The sequence below is a fragment of the Colobus angolensis genome, unplaced genomic scaffold (assembly GCF_000951035.1).
Source record: "Colobus angolensis palliatus isolate OR3802 unplaced genomic scaffold, Cang.pa_1.0 Scaffold33, whole genome shotgun sequence".
In the NCBI taxonomy this organism is placed as follows: domain Eukaryota; kingdom Metazoa; phylum Chordata; class Mammalia; order Primates; family Cercopithecidae; genus Colobus; species Colobus angolensis.
This window is the reverse complement of record NW_012116599.1, coordinates 10,693,033-10,703,155: the sequence shown is the minus strand read 5'-3', so window position 1 is coordinate 10,703,155 and position 10,123 is coordinate 10,693,033. Positions and strand designations below refer to the sequence as shown.

Here is a 10,123-nt window from a genome sequence, read left to right as displayed (position 1 = left end):
TTGTCCAGTGACTCAAGTGAACTGCCAGCACAAAAATTTTTATTCACCCTTTCAGTATATTATTTTGCACTGTTAGGTCTCAGAATGAGTCCAACCTGTGCCACTTACCAGACAGCTGATTAAATTTAGGAAAAATACTTAATTTTCTTCAAGCTCCAGTATTGTCATATACATTTTATCCAATTCTTCTGAGGATGAGTACACAGAAGCCACTAAGTAAATGGTAGACAATACAATCTACTTTTGATATACATTTTAAATCTCCTGTTATAAGTGCAAATTTAGGCTAAGGGGGTCTGCAGTGAAGACAACTCATATTTAGCTTTTCCTTTTCAGGTTCACCCATATTTGTCCCTCAACCTATGACTCTATTGCTGTCCTTCTGCAGGCAACTCAGTTTAGGATAATTACCTCAAGAAATGTATTGGCTACAGAGGATCTCAGCATATAAGTGAACAAGGCATATATTTTCACAGTGGCAGAATCCTTTGCTAGAATACGGCTCTAATACATAAATCCTGATCTGTTACGATTCCTTACTGGCTATATACAATCTGCTGGGAAGAGTATATCATACACATTTAATTCCTAAATCATCAAAGCTTTAGGCATGTTTCCCTACTACTAGTCTAAGATTTTTCAGCAGTATTACGGGTGGTTATCTCACACAAGAGGCAATATAATTTACATTCCTTAAAAAAAATTCATTCTCTATTTTGGTTTTTGGTTCTGGTCTCTAATATGATGGATTTGGCATATGTTAAGATTTATATTCTTGCCAAGGTATGTTGAGATTAAATTTTCAGTTATCACTATGACAGTATTCCAAATTCTGTATTTTATGTATCTGAAGGCATATATAATTGTTTCAGGAAATCTATATACCAGAGTTAGCAGGCAATCACATTGCCAAAGTTCTACCCATAGACAACAATCTAGAGCAAAAGAACTATCTTCTCACATGCTTTGTACTGCCTCCAAATCTGTGTGCTTAAAACAAGCACACCTACAGAATTAGCCACAATAACTATAAACTGTTTCACGACAAAACCTTAAGAAAAATTTCCTTGCTTACAATTTTTTTTTTTTTTTTTGAGACAGATTCTCACTCTGTTACCCAGGCTGGAGTGCAGTCTTGGCTCACTGCAACCTCCGCCTCCTGGTTTCAAGCGATTCTCGTGCCTCAGCCTCCTGAGTAGCTGGGATTACAGGCACCCGCCCCTACACCCGCCCAATTTTTGTATTTTTAGTACAGACGGGGTTTCGCCATGTTGGTCGGCCTGGTCTCCACTCCTGGCCCCAAGCTATCTGCCTGCCTCGGCCTCCCAAAGTGCTGGGATTACAGGTGTGAGTCACCATGTCTAGCTGTTGCTTACAATTAACCCAGAGATCTTTCTATAGTTAATGAGAGACCCTTCTACTATTTCCAGAATATCCTAGAAAGTGAAACATAACTCCATTATTGACTATTTCTGAAAAGTACAACAAAGCCACAAACTCTTACCACTTTCATGCAAAACTGGTATTTCCATTTTATGAATACTTTAAAGAGATGTACAATTTGAAAGCAAATCTCAGCAGTTAAACACGCTTATGTAACAACAGAACTCCAGTTAATAGTCTTATCTTAGAAGAAAAGGAACAGATTATAACTATTTAGAATAATTTTGAAAAAAAAAAAAAAGGCTTTCTATTCCATGTTACTGCCAATTAATGAAGAGAAGAAAGCAAAGATGTAGGAAAAAAATGAAAATGACAAAAAGTAAGGAAAGGTCACAGCACCCAGACAGAAACACAAAGACATGGGGGCAAAAACAGAGAATAGTATACAGAGAATATGTATCAAGTTGATATAGAATTGTGAATTGTGTTGTAAAGATGATCGTGAATTTAGTGGTAACCAGTTAACTAGGAGGATTTCTTCAAATTACAAGGATCAACGATGATGTAACATTTTTATATTCAAGGAATCACTTTGTGTGGTCTAAAAAACAGCTGCACAAAGAATCTGTTGTTCATCTTGCAAGATCCGTATCTAAAAGCTTATGAATGTATACACTGAGAAACATTTAATGCCATGTTATAACAGCCTAAGTCATAGCAACCTGCAAGGGACCACCAAGACTGTCTAATTTTAAGAAAAGTCCATATCAGATTATCAATTTGTTCATTATAGCAACTTAATTTCAACAGATATACAAACACTAATTCTTTTGACTTTCTTCATTTTCCTTTCCAGTGTCAAATTAAAATAATTCAGATTCTACTCACTTCCAAATGAGTTTTCAGAAGTCAATATCATGAACAGTACTGTATAAGTTGTTATAATAATAAAATCTACCAATGAAAGTATAACAATGGGCCCAACAATCACTGATTTATTAGACGTTCCACTAGAGAACATTTATTTAGATAAAAAATTAATGTACTACATTCATTTCAATTAAGAAAGAATAGTTATCAAATTAATTTTTTACTTTTATTATAAGCATTATGAACATATAACAATCTACAAATATCAGAAGGAAGAAATAAAATACTGTAATACCCTGGACTAACCTATGAATAAAGGAGATAATATACGTGAGAATTTTACACAAAGACAATTTTATCTTAGTTGCTGAAGTACAAATATGTGTTTACTAACATGTTTTTAGTATTCATATCCAATAAGTATACCTAAAAAGAAGTTTTTAAAATTTATGAAGAAATAAACTCTTAAAACATGGTATAAGACCAAATGTCCACAAATTCATTTTAAAAGGGAAATCTAAAGGGGGTAAAAAAAGATGGAGAGCATGCTAAGACTGTAAATGATGTCACTTCAGAAAACATGTACTAGTCTTAGGAGACAGGACAGACATTTCTCAAATATTAAAGTTAATGAGGAAAACTGAGAATAAAGCTGTTCTATCAGAGCCTCTCAAAAAGATGGTGCTCCGACTCAAAGCATGGTGGAGAAAGCACTGGTCTATCATGAAGCCTGTTTAGAATCTCAGTATTTAGTTTTACGACAGTGGGAAATTTTGTTAAACATTTTGGAATTCAATTTCCTTATCTTTAAAAAAATGAGAACACTGGTTTCTTCTACTTTAAAAAATTCTCACTCTAGGGTAATGGCAGTAAACTAAAACTTAGAATACATATAGAGGATTTTAACTCCAGCTCCTCAAACAAGTCAATTATATTTAATTTTCATTTACAAAATAAATTTTAGACAAAATTTTTCCAGTTCCCACTTCTTAAAGATTCATTTTATGAAAAGAGAACTAAGAATGGTCCCTTAGAAGTAGCAAGCACATAAATAACTTATTTGACTAGCCTCAGCAAAACCTCAGCAGCTCATGGGAGACATCTGCTGCTGAAACAGGGAACTTAACGTGTGTTAGCTACAGGAAATAAAAGGGCAGACGTGAATTTTGTTAATTAGAGAGCAAAGCACCATTAGGTTAAAAATGGAAGAAAAACAGTTTTACATGCCCATCAACTTCCTATGTGGCAGAATATAAACACTAAGCCACTGATTTATATTGTTATAAAATATAAAGTCACTGACAATAGAAAAAATTAACAAATGATAAGAAACAAAACAACGTAAGAGTCAAACATGAGTAGGATGCTTTACAAGAGATACTAAGGGTACACCTGGAAGAACATACTTTCCATACTGAAATTATCTAGTTCTTTGACAAGAAACCAAATTTTGGAAGAAAAACAGAAAATGGCAATGTACAAAAAGAATGTAAATGATGAAGTATTCCAATATTTTAAAAGAGAAAAGAAGAGATAGGGTTCAAGAAGTTCAAAGTGTGGAGTCTGTGGCAGATCTTCTGACAAAATGCAGAATAGCTTAATACACATAGGTTTTGCCAGATCTCAGAAGAGGCCTCGAAGAACACTGGACACTTCTATGAAAAGTATAACATAAGAAACAATCAGGCGCAATAAGTTACATCACCTGTTTACAGGCGCCAGACTAGCAGACTTGGGTAAATACTATGTCATAAGGAATTTGTGAAAATTGTGTAGTGTCTTTATGAGAAAGCTGGCAAAATGAGAGTTAGAGGATAACACAGTGAAGACTAGTATTTGTTTAACAACTGTATTCAAGAAAACTGGTGTAAGAAGAAATACCATGCTATATGGGTCTGTGTTTTGTTCTGTTTTATTCAACATTTCCATCCACGATAGGAAAAAAATATTTTATAGTTTGTAGTAAATGGATGACTTCCTATCTGGGACATTATGGAGAAGACTCTGTACCTAGTTCATAATGGATGTTCAAGAAATTATCTGTTGGATTTCCATACAATTTTTATAACAAAGATTCATTCTCAAGGGAACCTGGGGTAGAAAATCTCTTCTGAAGTTTAAAAGGACATAAGAGGTATGACTCATCTAACATGCACTTTAGCAACTTACTGTGTAATTTCATGACAAATAAGCTATAACAGGCAGTATCTATATAATAGTGAGTCTTGAACAACATGAGCTTGAAATGTGCGGACCCCCTAATATGTAATTTTTTTTTCACTAAAAATTACACTGAGTTTACCTACCTCTTCTGCTCCCCTTCTACCTCCTCCACCTCTACCACCACTGAGACAGCAAGACCAACCTCTCCTCTTCCTCCTCCACCAACACAAAGTGAAGACAACGGGGTAAAGACCTTTCTGATGATCCACTTGCACTTAATAGTGAAGACAGGTGTTTTCTCTTCCTTATGATTTTCTTAATAACATTTTCTTTTCTCTAGCCTACCTTACTGTAAGAATATAGTAATACATATAACATAAAAATTATATGTTAATTGACTATTTATGTTATCCGTAAGGCTTCTGATCAATAGTAGGCTATGAGTAGTTAAGTTTTGGGGGAGTCAAAAGTTATACGTGAATTTTCGACAGTGTAAGGGTTGTGGGGTCAGTGATGCTAACTCCCGTATTGTTCAAGGGTCAACTGTACTTTTAACTTTATTCTTTAAGATAAAGGACAGGCATACCTCAAAGGTATTGTGGGTCTGGTTCTAGACTACCGCAATAAAGACAGTGTAGCAGTAAAGAGAGTCACACGAACTTTTTGGTTTCCCAGGGCATATAAATGTTATGTTTACACTATACTAGGGCCTATTAAGTGTGCAACAGCATTATATCCAAAAAAATGTATATGCCTCAGTTAAAAAACATAGCCAGACCCAATGGGTGGCTCATGCCTATAATCCTAGCACTTTGGGAGGTGGAAAGAGGAGGATCTCCTAAGGCCAGAGTTTAAGATGAGCCTGGGCAACAGAGTGAGACACTGTCTTCACAAAACAAACAAACCAAAATTAGCCAGGGATCGTGGTGAATGCCTGTAGTCTCTGCTACTCTACAGTTTTGCCTCAACCCAAGCTCAATCAGCTCAAGTATGCCTCTGAGCAATGATCACACCACTGCACTCCAGCCTGGGCAGCAGAGCAAGACCCCTCTGTATTTAAAAAACAAACAACCCAACAACCTTTGTTGCTAAAAAGTACTACTGACCATCTGAGCTCTCAGTGCATATTCATCTTTATGCTGGTAGAATGTCTTCTCCTGATGTTGATGGCTGCTGACTGGTCAGGGTAGTGGTTGCGGAAAGCTGGGGCGGCTGTGGCAATTTCTTAAAACAAGACAATGAAGTCTGCCACATTAGCTTTTCCTTTCACAAAAGATTTCTCTGTAGCATAAGATGCTGTTTGATGGTATTCTACCAACAACAGAATTTCTTTCAAAAGTGTAGTCAATCCTCTCGAACTCTGCTGCTACTCTATCAACTACTAAATATTCCCAATTCTTTGTTGTGATTTCAACTATGTTTCTTTTCATTAATTTTTTTCTACAGCCTAATCTTGGAAGTGATTGTAGATCGGTCAGGGTGGTGGGAAAAGTTATAAAAATTATAGGGAAAGATGCAAACCTTTCTGGAAGGCCCGGAGGTTTTGCAAAAGCTTCAAAAGAGGATTTAGCTGAAGGCAGTTAAATTCTCTTAAGAGCAAGGGTTAGATAACAAGGGCATGTAAAGGAACTTATCTAGATAAATTTGTTTATTCCTGTCTCCAGACACTAACCTTTGATCATTTATGTGCAGGACAGCTCTCTACTTGGGGGGTCAACAATGTTAATTACCCACAAAATGTGTTTGCTCCAAGCCTTTCTCATTAAATCTGTGCTAAACAAATGCAAGTGTCTCTGGTTTATCAGGGTGGCTAACTCTCTTCAGCCCCTAGTGCCAGCAGCCCCCTAGCCTGCTTTTCACTGGATATCCGTGTCTGAGAACTTCTTTCATCCATCGCTCGGCCAGAGTCCGCAGGACAGACTCGGCAGGTGGTTCTCTCTGTGAGGAATGTTGCAACAGATGGCGGGGGAACCCTCGAAAATGAAGGCAAAGAGACTACGCAGTCAGTAAGTCATTGGTGCCTATTCCAAGTTTGAGGGGATTGTTCAGGCTAGGGTTTCATCATGGGACAACAGTTATCAGCTCAATGGCAACAGTATATAAAAGTATTGAAACAGCTGCTTAAAGCTAGCGGAGACTCGGTTTTGCAGGCTCAATTAAGGGACCTAATGCAAACTGTTGTGTTAGATAGGAGTTCTAAATTTCTTTCCAAAGAATTAATATGTCAGTACATTCAATTCTTTGCCTTCTACTTTTAAACTTAACTTCCTCGTAAAGCAACCTTTTTTGATTACCTACTCCACCCTGACTCATTCCGATTACCTGCTGCACCCTGACTCATTCCAATCACCTGGTCCACCGTTAAGTCATTCCAATTACCTGCTACCTGCTCTGCCCTGACTCCCGCCAAAGCACTCACCCCGTCATTCTCTTTAAATTAGCCAATGAGAATTAGTTTAGCCTGTGCGGTCTAACCCTGGCCAACAGGGGAACGACACAGACGTGTGTCAGGGATAAGAACCCCTTCCCCTCCCTTGTCCAAGTGTGTGCTCACCATTGCTCCATCTGTAAGCGCGCACCCTTCTATAGAAGTAACTTGCCTTGTTGAGAATTAAAAAGAAAATTTTATATTTGAGTGCTATTCCTTTTGAGGCACCAAAACTTTATATGTAACAATTAGGGGGCTTGCCCATGATTGCATTCCCCTCCGAGGATGGTCTCTGGTTCTCTCTCGTGAGGAGGCATGCCCTGCCCCCTTGCGGTGGCCTCAGGGGTGAGAAATCAAGACCCACCCAGTTCCAGGAATAACCCCAGCTCTCAGAAACGTGGAAAAAAATAAAAAACAAAAAACTGGCCAGCAACCTAGCTTAAAGGATTCTCACATACTGCAGCAACGACTCTGTGCACAGACCAAAGAAGCAGCCGTGGGAGCCGCTGAAGTATTTCCTTGGTGGTCAGGACCAAGATAAGAAAGCCGCAAGGGGTGAGGGGGGTGAAGCACTCCTTGGTCAGTGTGGCTTAGAGGTTAAAAAGAGGCGAGACATCCCCATTTCAGGGGACAGAACCTCACACAAACCTCCAGTAGTAGAAAAGGCAAGAAATTTCCAGTGGGGAAACTGAGCCTCATCCCAAAAGGTGAGAAATTTCCAGTGGGGAAATGAGCCTCACCCCAAAAGGCAAGAAATTTCCAGAAAGGGAAATTGAACCTTGAACCTTACCCCAAAACCATCAAGATGGGAAATACCCCAAGCAAGACAGGGAGCAAGGGAGATAAAGATGGTAACAAAGATATCCCCCTCAATAGCCCCCTCATGCTAAAACACTGGAAGGATAATGAAAGGACTAAACATAGGAAAAAGCAACAAATGATAACAATATTGCTGTTTTATTTGGACTCAGGGACCCATCCTCAAACCCTCAATCTTCTGACCAAAGTTTGGTCGAATGAGGATGTAACATGTCAGCCTCTAATCCGATATGTTAATGATAAAGGTCCAGTGTCTCAAGAAGAACTAGGCTATGCCCTTTGTTGGGGGCAAGACCTGCCCTCCTTTTTCCTTTAAAAACAAATAGGTAAGAACCCAATCTGGTACCTCAAAATGAAAGGTCAGAGGAACCAGCTCTCATGCCTAAAAATTCCAGCACATGGGATTCCCTAAGACTATCTTCTCCCGTTCAGTGTCCCCAATCTTTCCCCTCAGACAGCCCCACTGCTGCCTCAGATCCCATTCCAAATTCCCTCTCTACTCAACGTTATCTTTCCTCCTTATAACCCTGACTCTTAGGAATTACCATCCCATCAGCCTGTTCCCTCCCAACCTAGATACCCCTCTCTAAAAGGACTCCAGTGTGAGGTAGAACAATGTAAAAAAGATATTCAGAATTTCCCATTTCCCTCCGTACCTAAGAGATCAGCCCCAATCTTCTTGCCTTTGAGAGTTACCACAAGGAGTCTGTGTGTGGGGGGCCTTGGCTTTGTAAATGCTCCCCTAAACGGTTCGGAAGTCCAGAATTTTAAAAAGGAGCTTAAATCGCTACTAGATGACCCTTACAGAATGGCAGACCAAATTGACCCATTCTTAGGACCTCAGTTGTACACTTGGGTCGCGTTAATGGCCACCTTGGGCATCCTCTTTTCAGGAGAAGAAAGAGTAGCTCTACTCTCGCTGGTCCCTCCCCTAGAGGAAGGGGAAGGAGAGGGGAGAACAGCAGCATAAGTGGCTGGCAGAGGCAGGGAAAAAAACAGTAAAGAGGAGAGAGGGAGGGAGAGAGACAGGAAGAGACAGAGACAAAGAGGGAGTCAAAGAGAAAGAGAGAGACAGAAAGTCAAAGAGACAGAGAGATAGAAGTAGTAAAGAGAAAACAGCGTACCCTATTCCTTTAAAAGCCAGGATAAATTAAAAACCTATAATTGATAATTGAAGATCTTCTACATGATCCTGTAACCCTCCAATACCACCTTGTTGTCAGGGTAAACAAGGGCGTAGCCTGAAAGCACTGAGGCCACTGACAACGCGTAGCTTCCTATCAAAAATCCTTAATCAAGTAACCCGCGGATGGCCTAAATGCATTTAATCTGTAGTGGCAACTGCTTTGCTAGCAGAAGAAGGTAGAAAAATAGCTTTTAGAGGAAACCTCATTGTGAACACACCTAACCAGTTCAGAACTATCCTAAGTAGAAAAAAAAAAAAAAAAGCAAAAACGTAGCTTACTAACTCAAAAATCTTAAAGCATGGGGCTATTCTGTTAGAAAAAGATGATTTAACATTAACCACATTAATCATTCCTTAAACCCAGCAAGTATCCTAACAGGGAGTCTAAATCTTAATTAATTACCATACAAAAGTCTGACCAGACCTAGGAGGAACTCCCTTCTGGACACAAACAGTTCCTCCCCGGTGACTGAGGGAAAAAGACACAATAGGTAATCAGTAATTGATAGGGAAACTCTTGTAAAAGCAGTTAGGAAAATTGCCTAATAATTGGTCTGCTCAAACCTGCAAGCTGTTTCCACTCAGACAAGCCTTAAAATACTTACAGAACCTGCAAGGAACCCTCTATACCAATTCTAAGTTAATTTGGACTAAACAAGGTCTTATTAACAGAAAGGATAATTGAAATCCCAAACTTACAAGGTTTTCAACAAAAGTAAAGTTTGCTAAAAGTTAACAGTGTAATATGTATTATCCTAACTTCTAATCTTACGGCCTTAGGCAGTCTAGTCCACAGAAGTAAAGGAAGTTCGCTTTGGAAAAGAATGGTTACTATCTTTAGGGAAAAAGAAAAGGAGGGGGGGAATTTATGTAAAAAGAATGTAAATTCTTGTCCTAAAATAAATTAACTGGTTGTTTAAAGAAAGGGATGTTTGCAACAAGACAGAAAGTTGAGGCATGTCGAAGAACTGTCTGTGAAAGTTGTGAAAAAAGTTACAAAAGGGAATTTATGCAAGAAATGTTTTATAATTTAAAAGTAATAAGGTCTCCTGAATGTAAAACTATTGAAGAAACAGTTTATGTGCAAGGTGTACAAAGAAAGTAAAATATACCTTTGGTAAAAGGATTATAAGGAGGCGTAAGAATGTGGATTTTTACCTACATTAAAAGGTTAAAAAAAGTAAACAAATATTTTGTTTTAAAGGTTCAAACAAGTTTTAAAACGTTAATTGTAAAGGAAATTCTGTGTGTAAACCTACTGGCTAAAGTTAAAG

General features: G+C 38.3%; 1 protein-coding gene across 4 annotated transcripts in view; it reads right to left on the bottom strand.

Moving 5' to 3' along the window:
- PSMD1 (proteasome (prosome, macropain) 26S subunit, non-ATPase, 1) overlaps nt 1–10,123 on the bottom strand; it is a 122,070-nt gene that overhangs the window by 68,698 nt on the left and 43,249 nt on the right. The window lies entirely within an intron of this gene.